The sequence below is a fragment of the Sinohyriopsis cumingii genome, unplaced genomic scaffold, assembly GCF_028554795.1.
Source record: "Sinohyriopsis cumingii isolate HCF-2022 unplaced genomic scaffold, ASM2855479v2 utg002626l, whole genome shotgun sequence".
Lineage (NCBI taxonomy): Eukaryota > Metazoa > Mollusca > Bivalvia > Unionida > Unionidae > Sinohyriopsis > Sinohyriopsis cumingii.
The window spans coordinates 137,894-160,877 of record NW_028316261.1 but is presented as its reverse complement, the minus strand read 5'-3'; positions in this window follow the sequence as shown (position 1 = coordinate 160,877).

Below are 22,984 nucleotides of genomic sequence, written 5' to 3'. Positions count from 1 at the left end.
CATTTCAAATCCATCCTGAACCGCCAAACATCCATCAGTGATGAAGCCATTGATCGTCTGCCACAAGGGCCAGATATGTTAGATATGTTGCCTGAGATTTTGATGAGCTTTGTCTCAGTTATGACGCTGATTTTGTCGTTCTTTGAGGACTCTTTTTCGCTCAGGAAGAATCGCCGGCTTTACATGTTCTTGCAACGGAAACCAGTCCACGGCTCAAAGCAGTGATTTTAAGAACGGTAACGATGGGGACAGCAATGATTGTTTACACTATTCCATTTCCGCTACACTGGTGCCCAGAGGTCCATCGCGTTTGCCGCACAACTGTAATTTCTGTAGGGTGTGGTGCCACTGTTCAGCCTCACATACTTTTTCCACGCGAAAATCCGTCTTGAATTTTTGAGTATATCGATATTATTATAATTCGTGTATACGGAGCGTGTTATGAAAGTAATTGGTTTGAAGAAGATGGGGTAGTGCCTTTGTGGAAACATTCGTTTAAATTGTTGCCGTGGTGTACTGGCAAGGCGGCGATAATGTTGGTTTGTTCACTTCGTGATCGTTTTTCATATAAAATACTCATAGACAGTACATGGATACCGCCTTCACGTAATTACTCTAGTGTGATTTTCACTGGAGGCAGTACGAGTAGGTCTCACCACCTAAAGGAATAAGTTGTAGCAGGGTACTTTATATTTCTTCAAGAATATTCTGTATTCTATTTATCTGATCAAGGTGGACATATAGCTCGTCTGATTGTTATGCTTTTAAAAAACTAGTCATATGACTTCACCATTACGGCGTCAGCTCTAGCGACTTCACTTTATGTGTAGGAGGTGGAACGGCAAAGAATGTGATTGCTCGCATGAATAAAAATGACAACAGACTGCCATTTAGACGGTCCGCCAATAGTATTGCCAACTGTTTTTAGAAGGAATAGTGCAATAGTACCAATAATACCGGGGGTAGGCGTAGCCGTATTTTTACCCATTATTTGGCGCCATCCGAGTCCCGTTTAGGTTTCGGAGCTAACAGGGTATTGTACCACTTCCGCATGTGACTGCTAGCACAATTGTGCTTATGATAAAGCAAAGTGCCGTAAATGTCGAGGCTATATTGACACCTTGTAAATGGAAGAGTGTTCTCAGCCGCTTGGCGATGGTTGTACCCTCGTGGACGATCTTGATGATCGTCTTTTGAATAGCTGTAAATTGGTTACGAAACGTCCTTCGTAAATCGCTGAAAATCTTGAGTTGATCGTCACGTACTCATTCCAGATATGTAATGCGGGCATGTATCTGTTCGCGCATTGATTCCTCTTGCCCTTCAACCAGTATTTTTCTCTTTTTGGTCAGGTCTTTGACGAGCTCCATAATCGTAGTAAGAGTAATCGAAAGAGCACCGCGGTACGTCTAAAGTCACTGTTTAATCTAGGGATCTCTCACTTTGTTGGCGGAGATATCAGGTTCCTATGCTGCTGCTTCCTTAAGCGCCATATCTTCTGACCCAGAAACTGACAGTAGCTCATCATCTGTTCATCTGCTTGTTTCAGTCAGGATCCTTTTTCTAAGCTGTGACGGGCTTGTTGTGCTTCAATTGACAGCAGTTCCCCTTTGATTACCAACGCTCGGACAAAAGCGATTCCCTCCTGCCTTATTAGCGTTGATGTGGACATTAATATACTTGGGTTGTTTTTCGTTGTTAGCACAAAATTAAATGCGATGACACTTAACTGAGCGCGTGCCGTCCTACTTTGCCATAAACTTGAGACTGATAGTGCGCTTTACGGAAAACCCCAAAATAAATTCGATTAGGGGTTGTTCTAGTCTCCTTGCTGATACATCTTGCTTACACCCGGATCTCACCGCGCTGCCACTGGACCATGATGGAATTTCGCCCGTTGATCTTAAGTCTCATTGCCTTCGGTGACAAACTTGGTTTCGTATTTGACGGTTAGATAGTCTTCACGACCACCAAAGCCTGTCTTTAAAAGGTTAAAGTTACCTTTAGTCCTGTTTCTGTATTAGGCAGTGTGTGCTTATTAAAGAGAGGACACGTTTACCCCAATAGTATTTCGAGCATGTTTCAATACGGAAGCAAACTCGATCCAATCCGCTGCCTTCGACGCGCCCTTAGTGTAAAGGGAGATCAGAGCAACCTTGTTGTAACTAATAACCCAAACACAATAGACTAAAACCAGACGTATATTGTCAGATTTCTCAACCTTGGTAGCTACGATGATATTATGCCCGGCACCGCCAAGCTGGCTGTCACAACTGCATTGAGGGGCGGCACAGCAGTCTCAGCTTCTGAAAACCGCACATTAGTAAAATATCCTTGGCAGCGGAAGCGTTGAAAAAATTGTAATAAACTCGAAATGAAACGAACTGGCCTACATCGACGATGCCAGTGTGTTTGGTGTCTGCCTACGGTTTGAACGGAAAAGAGTGGATTGACGCCGTATATGATGGCATACAAAATTCTAACACTGTTCCGTACGATCAGCATAGTCGTCTGCTGAGTATAGAGCAGGGGTCTTATGACACCTTGTGACCCCAATCATTTTGCGGGTCACAGGATACGGCTTCGAGGGCGGCGTGTTTGATACCCCTGGTATAGAATTAACAAAATAGATTACTCGAAACAGCAATGTTTGCTGATTTTAACACTGAAGATAGATCTCGGCGGAATGACGTTTGGCGTTGAGATGCATCTCAAGCTTTGAAACAGGCGGTACATCGACACACGATCGAGCGGTACGCACTTCACTAAACAGCATCGGGGCCCTCACTCGTGTACTCTTCGATGGCGTTGATTGGGGAAATCGGTTGAGTTACTTCATCAATTCGCGTGCGCACGGTGGTTGCTCTTCTGAAATAAGATGTGACTTTAATGCGAAAACTCTGTGCTACATCATTATGAACATGCAATTGTCCTGGTGCAACTTTCCTCATCTGTTCTATCAACACCAGGGTGACAACATCAGGTTGCCGAGTTTACCGAGCTCCCTATCGACGAAATCCAGCGGACTAGACGTCATGTAAATAATGAATGTTAAAGCATCTGTTTCTAAGCCGTGTTTTTATGGCACTGTGCCACGGTAATCTTTCACAACCGCGTCGACTATGTCCCTCAACATTACAAATGCGTGTAGTCTGGAACAGAAGGTTCAACCCTGTGTATAGGTGAATGACCAGGCCGTGTTAGCACAACTCTGCGTCTGGCCGCTGAAACTAACTGTTGAGGCTCTACCCTGCGCCCAAAAGCTGACTGTCTAATCTCTCTTGCCCGTAGTACGGTCTCACACTCACTACTAGTTAGCAAACATCTCAGGCTCTCTGCGGCATATACTGCTTAAGGTTTATATTCGATTAAACATAAGTCTCTAAATTATGTTTTTGTGTGTCCACAACTCACAAAGAACCTTATCAAGCTGTCTCCTAGCCTTGTTTTTTTTTTCCCTTGAAGAGAAAGCAAATCCGCGCCAACTCACATTTCGAAACCGACAAGATGACTCAGCCATTTATGCTCTGCGCGTCACTGATACCGCAGTACAACCCACTCAGTTTTTCCCAAATTTGAATTTCCAGCTAAGCACTATTTCCCCGTGAAACTGTATGGCCTTTTGTACATATTTCATTAAATAATGTAAAACTATCACTCTGAACCGGCGTCGCATCTTCGTTAACCAAGGTCCCCATATGATAACCATGTCTACACATTAGCGGATCGAACATATATATTAATGCTTTGTCCATGTGATATCTATTGGACTTCATGAGTTGGTATCCTTTAGTATGTAATGCGTGTAACTGCGGTTCATTGATTTAAAAAAGGATACATTGTACGTTTAACAATGAAAGTATGACTACGAGCCAGAAAGAAACCATTGCATGTGTGCTTGAGTGAAAGGTATTTGTACAAACATGAACCTGCTCTAGAAAATTGCTTATGTATCAGTCCATTCATGTTGTGTGCTCCCCTTGTCTCGATCATGTAGGGACAGTGTTCAAGTTTGAACAATTTAACTTTGATTGGATGCGGTGATCAATGTGTAGATAGGGTTTTCATACCGGCATCTTGGCTAGCTCCGAACATGCCAACTCATTATCTGGCAAACCCTTGGTCTGCGGAGGGCTCCAGTTCTAGAACTCTTACTTAACTTAAACTTGTCTGAGATTAATAAGTACGGGAGCGAGTAAACACGCCTAGGTAAGTGAACTTCCAGCTGTTGCAAGCATTAGATCGAAGACATTTCTTCGTGTTTATAGAGTAGTATTTGGTTTTGCTGCCTGCTGTCAATAACTGAGTTTCGGGCACGCCTGTCAGCATTATTGTGACACCGGTCATCATTCTGTGGAGGTGTGTCGCAAACGACTCTTAATGGCTAATTACTACGAATACGTCATGTTAAAGTGAGTGAGTGGCAGGACCGCATTGTAAATTCCCAGCCTGAGTCGACCGGCTTGTAAAAGACAACACTTTAAAAGCTCCTTGGGGGTTTTGTAGGGACTAGTCCAAATCCTTATTTCAAATCTACTGTTCATTGATTTCACCATACAGATTTCTCAGCCCGAACGACCTTGACAACAAGTTTGTCTCTGCCAACGAGAATCATTTTCTGTGACTGCTGGCAATGACGTGAAAAATCTGAAAGAAAGAAAAAAATAAAACGGACCTTACAAGCGTTTACCTTTATTAAAAAACAAACAAACAAACAACAAACATTAAAACACTTCACTTTATCTTTGATAACGACTTTCTTTCTCATCATTATTATCATCATCATATTACTGGCAAGCCTCCGACAATTAAAGTTTAAACTAGTGTCGGACTGGCCCATTTGACAATCTGTCCAAGGGTACATGGGATGCGGTTTTTCAAGTAATATTGTAAAGGAGGACCGCCTAGGATGCACTGATGGTAGGCCACCTGATGTAAAGGCAGATTCAAATGTATGATAGGCGTGTTGGATGTGAACTGATGTGCCACTGTGGATTGGTTTGTACTGCAATATTTGCATACAACTTATAAGGATTGAAAATAACCTGCAGCAAAATCTATCAATTTCCTTTCTTTTGCTGTTTTCTATCTTACCTTTTCTTTCCGTTTCCTACATGTTCACCTGCGTTATTCATTATTTGTTCTCGCCATCTAATATTGTTTTGAACAACGAAGAGAAACTTTAAGTTTTTTACATGAGTTTTCTTTTCCTTTTGGGAAGATATTACTTTTATAGAAAAAAATCGATGCTTAAATTAGAATAATAAATCAATCACGCGATTAAAAATTAGGAATATTGCAACCAAAATATCGCCATTTTCAAATACGCCAAAATAGAAGTATTCTTTTAGGATTGTTTCTAGCATCGATATTTAGTGAATGAAGAGCGCATTCAGTTTATATTCCGGAAGTCAGAGTATACCTCTGTCACATCATTCGAAATTTCGAGGTCAATCCCGAGAACATATCACCGAGGAAAACTTGTACTTATAACGAGAATGCGATTTATATAACACATTTTAATAACGTTTGAAGAACTTTACACGTGTTACATGTATATGTATATATATATATATATATATATATATATATATATATATATATATATATATATATATATATATATATATATATATATATATTGTTATTTTATATTCATTTTGCACAACTTTAACATCTTGATATTTTCTATTTTATCTTTACATTTCTCTGGAAGGGTTCATCTTGCTAATTTTGGCGCAATTTATTTGCACATTTTTTGAACTTAAGATACTGCTGCATACATACAACTATACAGATCATTCCTCGAATGTATGCCGATGGATTCCATTAACTGAGGGGCCCCTAGTGGCCGAGTGGTCTAAAGCGCTCACCGTTTCGGATCACTGCCATCCCACCTCTGTCTGCGTGGGTTGGAGTCCAAGGCTCGGCTAGCGTGCGTACGTGGAAAAGCCTGCCAGTAGCTTCTCGTGGGTCGGTGGTTCTTCCCTGTGTTTTCCAGGGTTCTTCCTCCACCAGAATACTGGCCGCCATGTATAGCCTATCTTGTGCTGAAAAATGGCGTTAAACCCTAGAACAACAACAACAACAACAAAAATCCATTAACTGATGTTTGGACCACTTCTGTTATTTACGATACAAGAAATGTCCTAGAATTAGCCGCTGCAGCTGACTAATTTTTTATTTCTCAGCTTTTCTGTAAATACTACAGTAGTTCCAAATGTAGAAGTAGCCTGGTGGTTCCAATAGATTGCGGGGGTTTTGAGGCAAATAATTTTCGTCGAATAAAGTGCATGATTTTTCTGTAAATTACTGCGCTGACATAAGTCTGATATATATTTTTGCCTTGCAGAGGTTGTCCAAATGATATCACATTTATTGAAGTCAATCAAACATGGTAATTGATTTTGAAAGGTTTATAAGAAAAATAAGACTTTGCACCAAACTCTATACATGTGAGAAGAGTACAGTACTTATCAACAGCATTACAAATATTTTGTCAGCTAATCGCTGTAAGAAACTTGTGCCGGAAAACCGTTTCTAAAGCAGCAAATGACCAAATCTCTCACTTTTCCTTATGTATACCAACCCCTCCAACAACCAATTTTACTTAAGAGTCCGACCATTTAAGTTATGAGATGGGGTGGGGAACAATCAAGCCGATAAAAAATTAAGTTTTGCCTCAAGATAATTCTTTTTTTTTCAACAAAGATAATCGATAAATATTTTCTTTCTTTAAATCGGAGGGAAAATATTTTTGAAACTATTTAAGGATTTAAGGGGGAGAGATTTTGGGGGATTTTCTGTCAATCGGGAATATTCGTTCCATTTATATCAACGTGCATCTTTTTCAACTGATAACGGGTCCCGAGTGGCCGAGTGGTCTAAAGCGCTCTCCGTTACGGATCACTGCCATCTCACCTCTGCCTGCGTGGGTTCGAGTCTCGGATTCAGCCAATGTCGGTATGTGAGAAAGCTTGCCAGTAGCTTCTCGTTGGTCGGTGGTTCTTTCCGGGTTTTCCCGGGTTCTTCCTCCACCATTAATACTGGCCGCCATGTATAGCCTATCGTGTGCTGAAAAATGGCGTTAAACACTACAACAACTACAACAACAACAACTGATAACGTGTATAACTATTTTTCTTTCTTTCCTTTTTTTGTCTGTTTCATTTTCTGTCACTCGGAGCAAGAATATGTTATAAAAGATATTTAAGGGTCGGAATTTATTTCTCACTTAAATTTCAGGCACCCTCTCCTTAAATATTTGCATTCACGTAGTAGTCACGTAAATTTTGTACAGGAATACGCTTTGAGATTACGGTACGTTAATTTCTGCAATAGCTCTGGTCGGAAACCTTTGTTTGAGGTATGGTCAAGAGTCTATACCATGCACTAGTGACGTCATGGCTAAACAATGCTATCAAATACTTTCGTTCTATTTTTACCTGAGATTCAGAAGTTCATGAATGTCGAGGAACGCATTTTTGTCACTTTTAAGGTCATCTTAATTGCGTATGAGGCAGACAAATGATCACGGCGTGATCAACTGTACAGCGAACTAATGCAACCCGTGGGATTTCACACTTGCATGCACTTTCTAAAAACAATTAACAGCAATGGTCGTCTGCTTTGGAAAGTTTACCTACCATAAATGTACGTGGCTATCAGATGTTAGGGCCCGACGATTGAATTAGGCCGAGATGTGGGTGTGGGTCCTTGGATAGTTTGTTTAATTTTCCGGTCCCCAACTAGCTTGAAAAAAATAGTCATGCTTATACTGTAGAAGCAAAGAAATAATTATATCCAATATATTACTGGAATAAGTTAAATTGTCTTGAGGGAAAATAAATAATGTAACAAAAACATCCCGATTCGGAAGCAATCTTCAGGCCCCCACCCCATCCCACAAATTCAATGGTCGCTCTCTAAGACAAAATGAGACAAGCAGTGTAAATTCTAAGAAACTTTGAAAATTAGGTATTTCACAAAAACAGGAAAGGAGGTAAATGGGCAGAATGGTATTTTTTTCGTGAATATGCATACAAATAAACTTCGCTTCCGAATGATATCAATGTTAACGTTGTATATTAACCACACGAGTCTGACGTTTTATCAACAAAGTACGACGAAATTTCTGACAACATGAAATCACCTTATCGGTCATATAAATGAATACAAGGAGTGCAAGCCTGACCAGAACCCTCCGCTCGATTCGCTCCCCCCCCCCCCAATTTGGGATAACTGGACACTTGTTCAGCTGGATTGGCGATTTCCTCACAGGCCGGAAAATTACAACAACAATAGGCAACACCCATTCAGAAGAATTTTCACTTGAAAATGGAACACCGCAAGGCAATATAATAAGTCCCCTACTATTTAACCTAATGGTAAACGACCTTGACCTCAATGCAGCCTCCACAAAAATAAACTTGTCACAATTTACAGATGATAGTGGCATATGGAGGAATGGAAATCCTGCCAATAAAACAGTAGTTAAAGAAATCCAGCATAGCCTAGACAACATAGGGAGATGGGCGGACAAATGGGGTTTCAAAATATCTCATGAAAAAACTGTGGCAATCATATTCACACCCAAACGAAATAACAACCTAGTCTATCCAAACTTCTATATACAAAATCAATTAATCAAATACGTAACAGTAGTAAAATTCCTAGAAATGTTCTTTGACAACCACCTCACATAGAAACAGCACATTGAACAACTCACCCAGAATTGTAACAAAGATCTCAATTTACTCAGGAACATCACAGGGCCTGACTGGGGATCCAACCAGGAAACCCTCCTCACGATATATAAAACCCTAATTAGATCAAAACTGGATTACGGTTGCCAAGCATATAACTCGGCTAAGCAACCTGTACTACAAAAACTTGACACTATCCAGAGAAAAGCCTTACTATTATGCACAGGAACACTCCCCCTCAACATCATTAGAAGAACTACAAACACTAACAGGAGATCTACCCTTAAAATTACGTAGGCAAGAAGTGCTCCTCCGATACTCCATTCGATTAGATACCCACCCAGACAACCATCCCACCAAAATAGCTATAAATAAGTGTAAAGTTGTCTTCAAACCCAAAATCATACCCACCACACCAAGTGGCAAAGTAATCCTTGAACTAAGAGAAAAAATACATCTACTAAACAAAACAGGTAACAAACAATACAGACCAGAACAAATCACCATGGTTACAAAAACCACCAAGGATTAACTTTGAAGCTACCAAATTAGGCAATAAAGAAGGACAAGAAAACTTACTAAAACCTGTACTGGTAAACGAAATCAACCAAACATACCCGGACTATGCTAAAATATATACCGATGGATCAAAAGCAAACAACCCACCAAGAACAGCAGCAGCAACAGTGATCCCTGAATTCAATATACAAACGGGATTCAGATTACTTGACTATTGCTCCATTTACACCACTGAATTCTGGGCTATACTTGAATCACTACAATGGATTAAAGACAACCAAATACCTAAAGCAGTCATTATAAGCGATTCCCTATGCGTTATCAAATCGATCCAAAATCGCAATACACACTCTAGGGAACAATTCCTCGACAGAGCATGCCAATTAATCGACGATATCACCACAGCACATCAATTAGTCGAACTCATGTGGATACCGTAGCACACTGGAATCTCTGGCAACGAAACAGCAGACAAAGTTGCAAAAACCAAACTAGGAGATCAAAACTCTATCAAGCTTAACTATAGCTCTACAGAAGCACTAAGCTTCGCACAAACATATACAGACCAAAAATGGCAAGCTTTTTGGAAATCCTCCACAAAAAGGTAAAAAGCACCATGAACCCCCCCCCCCCCAAAAAAAAAACGTATAAAGGAACATACAGCTTCCTAAGGGTACCTATTTAGAACAGAAAACCATAAACAGGATAATAACTGGAAAAACTAAACTAGCAAGCAGTTTTGGAAGGTTTATAGGACCCAAACCAGCAACCATTAACTGTTTTAACTTCCACACCACCGAAGATCTACACCACGTATTCAATATATGCCTATTGTAGTAAATTTAGAGTATGTGCACGTGGTTGTAGTGCCCCGTTTTAAGCAATTCTTAGATTTGTGTGATTACTTGTTTGATTATTGGAATTTGGCGCCATGGAAATATTCCTGGCCCGAACTAATGAGCTAATCAATAGGAGCAAACGTCACGGAGTGAAGTGTTAGTGTGTTTCCATGATGTCCTGGTTCACTAGTAGTGAATTCCGACCAGAACCGAATGACTGTCCCTGTCGTAAAATAGTACATATTAAAAGCTAGTGGTATACATTGGTAGCGTGCCTGCAAGGACAGCACTTACGGTATTAAACCGGTAAATTACACAAGGGCATAAATAAAAAGGGACTTGGCAGAGACCGTTTATATCGCCATGCGGCCGAATATGGTGCAGTTATATCGGCGAAATGTGCCTGGAAAGCATACATTGACTGGCCTAAGGTGGCGGAGTTAAAATAGTTCCCATTGTTAGGGAGTACTCACAAAGGTTCTAAGGCGTGAACGGTTGGTGGTACGGAAACATAATGAAGCCAAAACACGCAGATGTACGGTTGATGGATAGTTGACAGTTTGGTTTATCTGTGGTCTTGCATTAATTAGAGGAAAATTTAGGTATAGAATGGACACGTCGGGCTTTCTGATTTACAACTGAGGTTGTATGGAAGTCTTTGGAAAGTCGGGGAAACTTATGACTTCTAGCGAGAATCGCGCCAGGGTTTGACAACCGCTCGGTCAAGTAAATACCCGTGTGCGTATAACACTATAATATCAACCCGCTAGGAAAATATTTATCAAAAGCCAAAAAGAGATTGGATCACCACATACATACCCAGAGTTACTTATGGACTCTACTAAAAATAAACAGTCAGCATATACAAATATAAAATAAATTCATAGACTCAGCAGGACTTAGGAACAAAATATAATTACTATCCCCACAAAACTAAAAGACCCAGTAACTAGCTAAATACATTTAGAAGCCCCCACATAAAAACCCATAACATATTATTCAATTTTATAAAAATATTAATAAATGATTCACTTACGAAGCACCTATCAAAAACTAAGGAAACCGCAAAATCGGATGTCCTAGATGTCCTTAATGAACCGAGTAATACGCTAGGACTCCGGTCCTAGATGTCCTTAACGAACGGTATAATCAGCTAGGACTCCGGTCTCTTGCTAATTAAAGTATAAATAACATTCAATCTCTAAAACCATTAATAAATAAATAACTCAAAGAGACAATATCTAAAAACTTATAAATAACATAACGTAGAAAGCACACCCTAAACACCTCGTCTAGTAATACCATAATAACCTTGAAAATCTCTTTTCATACAAGATTTCTACTAACAACCTCTATAAACAGCATATAACACACACCCTTTTTAAAACATTTTGAAGAAGAAAAAATGAAAAAGAAAAAAAAAAAGCAAACAAAAACCAACAACAGACCAATGCAACAAGAAACCAGCGATGTGAAGCAACCAGGACCGTTCCCGAGCACTCCTTCCCACTAATGACAGCCAACCATTCAACTGTAAGGGACCTTTATGGACCCACAGATTGAGGCCAAACTATCAGGGTTCCTTGAACCCATAAAAGCCTGGGGGAGGTGGCACCATTCCCTTCCCCAGGAACTACTAGCAGGCTGAGGTGCAGTCAGAAAAAAAGTTGCATATGCACAATTGTGCGCACGCCACTATAATATAACTCAACAACAACAAAAATATAGTAAAATTACACGCTATTATCCAGACCAGGGGCTGCTCAGGATGGGGGACTGGTCAGACTATTCGCCTCCCCCACCCATCCCAATCCCGAAATGAAATTCTTTTTAAAAGAACGAAACGATTTTAAAAGTAACTTTCCTTTACAGTTCAACGGTTACAGTTATGGCCTGGAAATGCCTAAAATGCAGAAGCTTCCCGTAGTTTCATCCCATAGACACCTCGCCTACTTATTGATGCCTCATCCCCCATCCCACCCCACCCCCACCCCGATCATTGCATGTCACGCGCGACAACCCGCTACTTGACTACCCGTGTGGCTGCCTGTGCGGCGAATTCCTCGTTTTACATGAATATGCTTAGACCTGCGTAACCAGTTACTGCGAGGAATACTTCACACAGTCGCCGCAATGTCAGAACTCTACTATCAGGCAATTTACTATCCAGTTTTAAATGCTATTCCTACGTCGAGCAGCCCAGAGGTGACACTAAGGGTAATTAAATAATTCCAAACTCTTATCCCTATTACTTTGTGTATTTTCATGTCTTGTTAAGGTCATTTTAACATATATTTGATTGTAATTTTGTAAAAATTCTGTTAACATGTAGGGATGGGGTGTAAAATGACAGATTGTTCGTGCTTTGTAGGGCACGTTCCTTGCCAAATCATCAATTTCGGTATAGAGTAGTTTTGCATTTTGTCAAATTCCTTAGTTTTGGAGGTGACGCTTTTATGCAATATGCAATCCTATAATGTCTAAATAAAAGCGATCGTATTTTATAAACACCGGAATTTATCAAGTTACCTGCGAGTGTGTCCAAATTTCTCACGGTTGTGACCGAACATTACCTTTCATTCGTTTGCTGAGCCAACAAAAGTTTCTTTTCCAGGCATGGTTACTTATCAATCGGTACGTGGGAAAGCCTGCCAGTAGTTTCCCGTGGGTCGGTGGTTCTTCCCCGGGTTTTCCAGGGTTCTTCCTCCACCAGTTATACTGGCCGCCATATATAGCCTATCTTGTGCTGAGAAATGGCGTTAAACCCTAGAACAACAACAACTTATCAATCGATAGGGTACTTTAATGGGTGTGTAGGAGATTGATACAATGTGCTGCAAATAACGTATTTTTGTTTATGTGTACTCAAGAAAAACAAGCACATCTCGGTAAAGGTGATCACGGATGATAAAAGAGTTTAGTGTATTGTTGACCTTGGCTTGTGACAATGAGCCCCACCTCAACCACCCACCCACGCCCCTTAAAGCAAGGAAAAGGCATATATAGAATTGGCTTATTCTCCTATATTGATCTAGCTAATAAATACATACAGCTATTTTACGTGTTTTGCACTGAGTCGGCATTTGCGCAAGCCAAAGTTCCGATGTGATAATCCTATCTAAACCATGGCAATCCACCGCATCCAATCAAAATTAAGTTGTAAGAATTTGAACACTGTTCCTGCATGATCGAGACAAGGGGAGCACACAACATGAATGGACTGATAAACAAGCGATTTTCCGGTGCCGGTACGTGTTTGCACAAATACCTTTCACTCAAATACACCTGTAATGGCGTTTCTCTGATATATAGTCATACTTTCCATGTGAAACTTCCAAAGTATCCTTTTTAGGTCAATTTCCATCACGATTTTCGGCCAATGTACAATGAATGACGCTGTTGGTTAGTTTGGCATTACATTCTAAGGGAGGTATCTCATGAAATCCAATAGATGTCTCTAGGACAAAGCACCAACAAATCTGTTCGATCTACCGAGGTGTAGATAGGGTTATCATATCGGAACATTAGCTAGGGAAGATGCTGAGTCGGGGGAAGGAACGAAAATGGTTTGACGTACGAATTCATAAAACCCGTCAAATAGGACTGACTTGTGATAATTCGAAAAATGAACCTACAGTTATGCGTATCTTAGCGATTATTAAGGTATAATGTTGTTAATTTTGACGTTGACTACGGTGTTTGACAATAGGCCGCACTGAGGTAAACCCACTTCTTGAAGATAGCTTCAGAAAATGTGCTGCCTACAGTAACACTAACGTTTTTGGAGATAAAGTAAGGCAGACTGCCCAGTATGACCTAAGTTAATTATGCAGTACTTCGATATGGAGTCATACACTTTCTCCAGTTGAAAAAAAAACCGGCAACTATACGTTCCTTCTTTATGAAATCTTTTTTCGATAAATGATTAATGTGGAGCAAGATGGCCTAGTGTACCTCAGTGGTACCGAATCCACACAGAACGTCAGATAGATGGTTGTTAGATACAAGAGTAGTCGAGTCGATTAGCTATCATCCATTCCATAGTTTTGCAAATACAACTGGTTAAATAGGATAGGTCGGTTTTGGACCGGTGTCAGCATTACCCTTGTCAAGACTGCGGGAAGTCGCCTGTTTCCCAAAATTTACTAAAACAGTTTAGCAGTGTATTTAGAGCTGTTTCAGATAAACATTTCTGAAATTGATAATGGCTACCATCTGGTTCTGGTGTAACTCCCTGAATGTGAAAGGTTTATTGCCTTCTTCAGCATTAGCAATTTAAAGTTTACAGGAACCTTTTCTTTCAAGTTTTTGACACTGACGAAGTTTTTAGAAAAAAAAACCTCTCAATTAAAGAGGTCTGCGAGAATTCTTCAGCTAATATATTTAAGATTACTAGCAAGGTCATGATAGTTTCATCACATTTCTTTTAAATGTTGATATAGCAGTTATTGCAGAGTATTCCATGCCAATCTAATACAATACTAATCCTAGAAACAACTTTGAAGAAGAAAATAAAAACGAGTAATAATTTGAGGCTTTTGAGTGAGCAATGAGCAATCTATTTAATTGAAAAATGGAGGCTGTAATAGATGTTGAATTTATTAGCGTGCGGATACCCTTTTAGAATTCTTGCGAGTTATGCTGCTTTCACCCAGTATTGTATGGCGGCTTTTACAGAAAGATTCATTTTCTTTTCTGTTTCTGAACTCCAGTTGCGGTTTCTAGTGAATGCATTTAGTATCGTATCACTGACAGTATGACAAGTTGAAGAGAAGTGTTCTGCAACTCGACTATCTTCGCTAGCCAAGGTTTCGATAACCCTATCTACACCTTGGCATATCGAACAGCTATATTGGTGCTTTATCCTATCGACGTCTATTGGATTTCATGCGTTGCCTCCCATGGTTTGTAGAGCCAACTAACCAATATCGTGGTGCATTGTACATCCACCGAAAACGGTGGTTGTAATTGACCTAAAAAAGGATACTTTGTATGTTTAACATCGAAAGTATGACTATGTACCACAGGGGAGACATTACAGGTGTATTTGAGTGAAGGGTATTTGTGCAAACACGTACCGGCACTGGAAAATTGTTTATTTATCAGTCCATTCAAGCTGTGTGCTCCCCTTGTCTCGATCACATAGGAATATAGTTCAAATTTGAACAAATTAATTTTGATCGATTGTGGTGGCTTGCCGCCGCATCCAATGAAATTCACAGACCCGAAGAACAGAAATATCTGCTCGATATGCCAAGGTGTAGATAGGGTTATCGGATCCTTGGCTAGCGAAGATGCGATTCGGCTTGTACCCAGATGCGTCATCCAATCAGATCGGTGGAGACTGGTCCTTTTGTACAGCATTTGCTTTATCCGAAATACTGGAGGCCGCATATCTTATAAGTGATAAGATAAACTATATTCTCAGTTTTGCGCGGTCTTTTTGGACCATGTAAGTTCAATATGTCGCTCGACGCTAGCTAAAGAATTTGCTATCTCTATTATCCTGGCTTTAACCTTCCACGTCATCTGTGGATCACAATGAACTGATTTCGGAAAGAACAGGGTATTTGTGCAGTCAGCCTTGTCTAATGAGGCCAGGCCGCTAACTCTTCCCGTTGCTGTGGACCATGTCACACATTGTGAACAACTGTCCACTGACAAAATTCCCCGGTGGACTGCAGGCTCTGCAGGTTGCTGATGAAGACATTGTTAAATGGCTCAATACGCAATGCACACGATAACAGTATTAATAATCTCTGTTATACTTTGCCAGGCTTGCCTCTTTTATCATCACAGGGACCAGATTTGCCAGTATGGTCTTGGCTTGTGAATGGAGTTAGATTTGCTCTATTTCTGAATTTATTTATTTTATTTTTCCGGGTTGAGTGGGGGTCGGCGATAAGCTATTCCTGGTCTGCCTGGAGGCTTACCTTGAGTGTGTCACACGATTTATGGATGATTTGACCTACACTGACGTTGTCTGGATGGTAAAAGTCAGAATAAATGATGTCAAATCAACCTTTTCCTTTTTTTCTTTCATTTAGTTGGTCATTGCGGTTTGTTTATTTATCCCTTTGTGCTTCATCATATATCAGGTTCTTGTCGTAGCCTCGGTTCATCAAACGTTCAGAGGAATCTTTAGACTTGTTATGGGATGTTTCGAATGAAGTGTTTTCGATAACAGGTGAATGGGAAAAAGATACTTGTGGTTATCAGCTGATTCTGAGTACTTTTGTGTTCGTTATGGTCTTTGCTATTATAACAGAACCAATAAATTATCCGGGATATAATCAACGACTACACAACTTTACATTCAAAAACTTGTGGCGCTTTTGCTTATCCATATGCTGGTTTATAGCAATAAGGTTGCGACAATATCATTTAAGTTCAAACCAATTAGGTACGACGTCAAAATCGTTTTCAATCAGTATCTCCATTTGGACAAAGCACAGTAAATGTGTAATTTCAATCCTTTCTTGTATGTTTAGTGTTAGTCTATTTTTTGTTTTGTATTTGCCTTTGATAAAGACTCGGTGAGAGTCGAACGCGCTTGGGCTAACGAGAAAACTAGTTTGCATTGTTCATTGTCACTTTGCTGCATTATCTTAATCGAGACAGACAGACAGACAGAGATATCTGGGCAACTCACTCACGCTCTGAGACTTTTTAAACCTGTTATGTAAAAAAGGTAAGTGCATTTTAATTGACAGCATCTCCTGCATGTCCCTCTCCCGGTTATAACAAACTAACTCCATGCATGAAAGAAACTGCAGCTGTGTGTAGATATGTAGAAACGTGAATCATCGATCTTTTTGTCTAAAACATAAAACTAACAATGGTACCGTTATATTCGCTTATAGGACGAATGAAACTGCAAACTGCACAGAGCCAAATCTGTCGTCGCATAATGAGCTGGCTGATCTAAATATATGCAGCTTGTTAGGAGTAATCGGTATAACAAACAACATAGACCCTGATCTGCCAGCGTATTATCCTAAGGCAGATTAGAGTCTTTATTATTTGCAGTTGGAATCGACATATAAGCGAGTATAGAAGGTATAACTGGTGGAATGCTTGAGTATATGCCATATTTTCAATCTGCATGCTCTCCCCCCCCCCCCCATCCACGCAGAGACGTTACATTATTTCACACAACATAAGATATATTGACAAATATTATCTAATGTCCCATTCTATCCTCAAAGTACTTAAAGACATACGCTGCTCGTCTGTTCCCCCCCCCCCTCCGCTTCGTCTGTTACAACTTTAACTCATTCCAACTCTCAGTTCAGTTGTAAGCCTTACCTTAGCGAGAATCTACGCATGTAGTAATTATTGGGATAAAATTATATTCCAGAACAAAACAAAACAAAAAAGATAAACAGATAAAAAAAAGACATGCCTATTAGCACTGTCTACTTCTGCTATAATTCACATGCAAGCAGAGAAATGTTCTTTACTTGCAGAAAGTTGTTGTTGTTGTTGTAGGTTTTATCGCCATTTTTCAGCACAAGATAGGTTTTACATGGCGGCCAGTATTAATGGTGGAGGAAGAACCCAGGAAAATTCTGGAAAGAACCACCTACCCAAAAGAAGATACTGGCAAGCTTTCTCACATATCCACACTGGCCGAAACCGAGATTCTTGCAGAAAGTAAACACTATAAATCATTGTTTAGAAAGTTGTGTTTTGAAGAGTATTTTCCAATGAGATTTTGTTACGGTTACGTTCATTGGGTGTTATTTGTACCTGGCTCTGGAAACGTGTTAACTCAACAGCTCTGTGGTCCCTCATTCAGTCTTTAGGTCCACACTTGCATGGGTATGTAGTTACCCGTTGAAGTTACTGGCTTACATCCGGTTTTCCTGTTTTCGCTATCTCAACGACCACATCACGCCGAAACCGAAGCCGTTGAAAGTGTACTGTGTAAATTGAGAGAATAGTTTGTGTATACAATGTACAAAATACAAATTTAATTTAAGGAGTATCTGTATTGTTATCGTTAGTGCAGATGATCGGTACAGGCAGGGACGTCATGGGGGGGGGGGCAAGGGGGATATTTGCTCCCCCCATTTGCATGTGCTGTAAAATGTAAATTTGCTATTGCCTATATACGAAAATTAACAAGCCCGTCAAGTTTTGCCCCCCCCCCGCCCCGAAAAAAGTTGAAATGACGTCCCTTGGTACAGAATGTGAACATTGTAATTATATTTTGCTTGGGGCTGATGGGGCGGGGGGGGGGGGGTGGCATTGAGGTGGCAGGGATGGATTTACGAAGTGTACAAAAAATATTTTTCAGATATTCGTTTTGTCAAAAAATACTGGAAAAGGTTAATATCGGAATGAACTATTTCTGAATTTTAGTACAGATCACTCGTACATCTCACCTGTGCCCGCGTTAGTACGAGTCTCGGTTCGACCAACGTTGATATGTGAGAAAGCTTGCCAGTAGATTCCCCTGGGTCATTGGTTCGTCCCGGGTTCTTTATCCAGAAAATATATTCCACCATGTATAGCCTATCATGTGCTGAAAAATGACGTTTAAACCCATCAACAACAACACTAAATATCGGTCATCGCTCATCATTAAAACAAAGATTGTGATTTGTAGCTAAAATATTTCGAGCAAACAACTAATTGTGAACTACAGACATTGCATGATGTATATGACGGCCTTATTTACTACATGTTATTCTGATTTGATGAAATAATTATTTATTAAAGAAAACGGTGTTAACCTGATTTGATGAAATAATTATTTAGAATGGAAAGTCTAAACTGCATGTATTAGCTTTAATATCATCATGCTTTTCTTTTACAACATCAACTAGTATCTAGTATACAGTTTAATATCGACAGTGTTGGAATTTTTAATCAATTGGATAAAAGGAAGGATCTCCAGAGATTAAATTATATATACATATCTATATATCTATCTCCTTAATGTTTTTTTCTTCTTCTTCGATCTTTCGAATTACTTGCTAAGTATAAAACTTCGTTGCTGACCTGATATAATTTGGTGTTGTTTGAGTTGTAGGGTACTAACGAGGGCGAGGGTGGACGGGGCGGTTGTCTCGGGCGCCAAATGTCTTGGGGCACCAAATCCACTTTGGGCCCTCATCGTCGCCCCGGGCGCCATTTATCCTTAGTACGCCACTGTGTGTGAATGTTGACGGAATACTTAAATATGTCATTATTTATGTGTGTGAGTATTGACTAAATACTTAAATATGTCATTATTTATGTGTGTGAGTATTGACTAAATACTTAAATATGTCATTATTTATGTGTGTGAGTATTGACTAAATACTTAAATATGTCATTATTTATGTGTGTGAGTATTGACTAAATACTTAAATATGTCATTATTTATGTGTGTGAGTATTGACTAAATACTTAAATATGTCATTATTTATGTGTGTGAGTATTGACTAAATACTTAAATATGTCATTATTTATGTGTGATGTCCCCAAGAATTACTTCACAATAACAGCCACAATACAAGGTAACATATATCTCCAAACATCTTTGTAAAACCCCATGCTTTGCTTCCTACGTTGGCTACCATAATCTTCCTTAGCATACTTTAACCCCGCTACACATTCACCCCCCGTAGATCATATAACCTACATAAGGGACAAACTATGCATGTTGACCTTCCTACTGTATATCTATATTTTGTTTTGCACAAGAGAAAGAAAAAAAAAATTGTATATTTTGGAACTCCACATCAACAACAAAATGTCATAGTATACAAAATGCCAAATACATGTCCCGTGTACGTGGATGAATCATTTTGCAAGCTGAACGTGCAAAAAGGACAAACACTGGTACAATAACAATGAAGATTGTGTTACATAATACACGATAATTATCAAAGGTGCTGTCATTATGCTAAAACTGATGTTTACATAATTGTAAATCCTATTTTAAATAACCAACGAGATCTTCATTTCAACATACAGACTGAATCTTGAATAGTCTCTCTTACTCAGATTAGTAATAGAAATAAAATAACCCATTATATGAAACAAGGTTTACAAATCTTCGAACGCTATAATCTAAATCAAACGAAAAAGTTTTGAGCCTTTGCATTGGAAGTGAAGCTGTTATGGCATAAATAAAGTCGGGAGATGGAATGAGGTGGGGAAAAAACGCAAAGGGAAGTCGTGAAATCAGCTACGTTACACGCAAACGCTAGACGATGTTCAGAACGTGCATAATGCATGATTCGTCTGCTGTTAAACCGGTGAAATCTCGCGAGATGGGGTCCATAGTAGCACGCTTTGCTTATCGGAGCGCAGTCATGGGCCATCGTGTCTCTTCACAGAATGGTAAACACTAATACATTCCCGCTTGGATCAGATTGATTAGTTAGTCTTCTTATCTGGAGGGACTGTTAAGTACTTGAAAGAAAATAGGGTACTGACCCAAATGTGTTTGCACTTGAAAACATATTTAACTAGTCTCGTTTAGAAGACAATCGCCTGCCTCAAGGGATACAAATGTCTCAATTTCATAAACGACAAATTTCGAAATAGAGGAAGCCCTGAAAATGCTAGTATCTTCCCTCCGCAAAAGACACATATCTTTCAAATATTGGGGGAAAAATATATAGATTTCAAAGTGCAGAATTTGGGAAATAAACTATTGTATATCACTTCAATGGATAATTACCACTTACTTAGAAGTTCAGAACCGTATGTAAATTATGTAAGCCGTAAGTTTTATTTGTATAAATTTTAGATTCCTGACCAGCCATGTTCTAGGAGAGGGTGAATAAAGGACCAACCATTTAATTTTCTTGGAGGGGCCTAATTATTTTGTAAAAGAAATTCCAGTTCTGAAATAGCTTGAAAAAAATAGTATATCTCCAATCTATACCATCCCGTCCAACTATCATAAATATTTTTTAAAAATATTCCGGATCAAAAGAAAATATGTTAGTACCCCACCCACCAAAAAAGCCATCGAAAATTAAATGGTAATTTGCGTCTTAGGTGTGACATTTATTTGTTTTTCTTTCGTTTTGTTCGTGTGCTGCATGTTATGTGGTGAAAAATTATGTCATCAGTAAAGAAATAATATCCAGTTCGAAGAAACCACCTCCAGTCCACCCCAAGATAAAATGTTCGGTTACAAACCGTCATATCCTATTAGTAATAAAGCGAACTATTGCCACGTTAGTGTGGATGATTTCGTACAGAACTAGTCCGGTTTCCTTCTTTGTGCTATCCTGAGCTACGCGCTTCTAACACAATGTCAGGTAAAAAAAACTCCATATTGTCATATAATTAGAAAACAATGGCGACAAATGAAGAAAGAGACGTAACAAAACAGCTACATAAGTATCCTGATAAGTATATATTCCTTAGTGAACTAATGTGAATTGTACAGATAATGTCGGTTTTAACTCTATCAGTTGCTACCTTTAGTGTAACATTAACCAGCGATTCGATCATGTAATGATTTATTTTTTACAAAGACTTCAACTAATGAATGACAGTTTCGCACCCCGGCCAATTCGTAGCAAATACTTATAAAAATAGTCCAAACAAGCTGATTTGCTTGGCGCTCAGCATTACGCGGTTTGTTTTTATGACTGTAGGCCTGTGTCAGGATAATGTGCATGGGTGGAACATGCTCCTACATGTCTGCGACATGATACCCCATTGCTAGACATCACTATGAACAGAGGCCGCAGCAATTCGACTACAATGGTTAAAAATACGTTCAAATACAAACACAAACACGAAATAATGAAGATGAGAAAATGCGTGCAGGCAATATTTTTTTTCTCTCCAAAGCATAGCATCATTCCTATTGCGTCATCTCATAATTGTTTATTCCAGTTGCTTCCTGGATCATTTTTACGCAGGAATTGATATAAGATAGCAAAGGACTAGCAGATCAGCACACGAATCTGGAAACCAGAATTACAAAAGCAAGAGAGGACCACGTATAGAAAATAAAAAATAAAATGTAAGAGCGTATTCTATTCCAGCTTTAATTACATCGTTGTCAAGTTGTACTTCCTTCGAAAACCTAGAACAAGCTAAAACGAAAACGGCTTTTATTCTTCTCTGTTCTTGTTATTTTTAAAAAAAACAAAACTCAGTAGAAATGATGCAAAAATCTATTTATGTTATAGTCATTATTTATAGAACTGTAGGGAGGAATCTGACATCTACTTACACATTCTTGCACATTGTTGAGTGGTTGCCATAAATTTCCTTGCAACTACAAAATTTACGATAACGGAAGATTCATCTTCCTACGTCAACAGCAATATCCCGGTAAATAAATGTATATTTTGTTTATACGTGGTTTTTACAGGACCATCTGTACTAAACTGGGAGAATGGGAACCACCGGATGAAGATAAAATAGAGAATATATGGGTTTGGTTGATAATGAGAAGTAAAATTTTTTTGCAGAAAGGTATCGTTTGAAATAAGCAGAGACCATTTTTGTTGATGGAATTTTATTCCTTTTACAGTCTTGACTATGGATCACTAATTACAGAAATTAGCACCTAATTATTTTGGTGTTGACTTGAAAACATTTGTAAATAAAATAAATGCTGCGGAGCATATATCTTTCCCCACACAGTTGCTTGGATCGAGGATGGGGCTATATTAAGAAATATAGGTCTGATCATGAGCATTCAAAAATTTAAAGTTATTGAGTTTTAAATATCAATTTGTTTCCATAGGTTTACTATGGGAGCTGAATCAGTAATGTGAATTCTACAACGACGTTGCCATTCTATGGGATTGTGCTTTTACCGAATATAGAAGAATACTGTTTGTAAGTTAGCTAGTTTTTTGTAGGCAAAAATAGTTTTATTGCAATAAAATACGTATAAGATTAAAAAATGATGAAATTTTAGATATCTTGATATTTTGACTTAGTCTT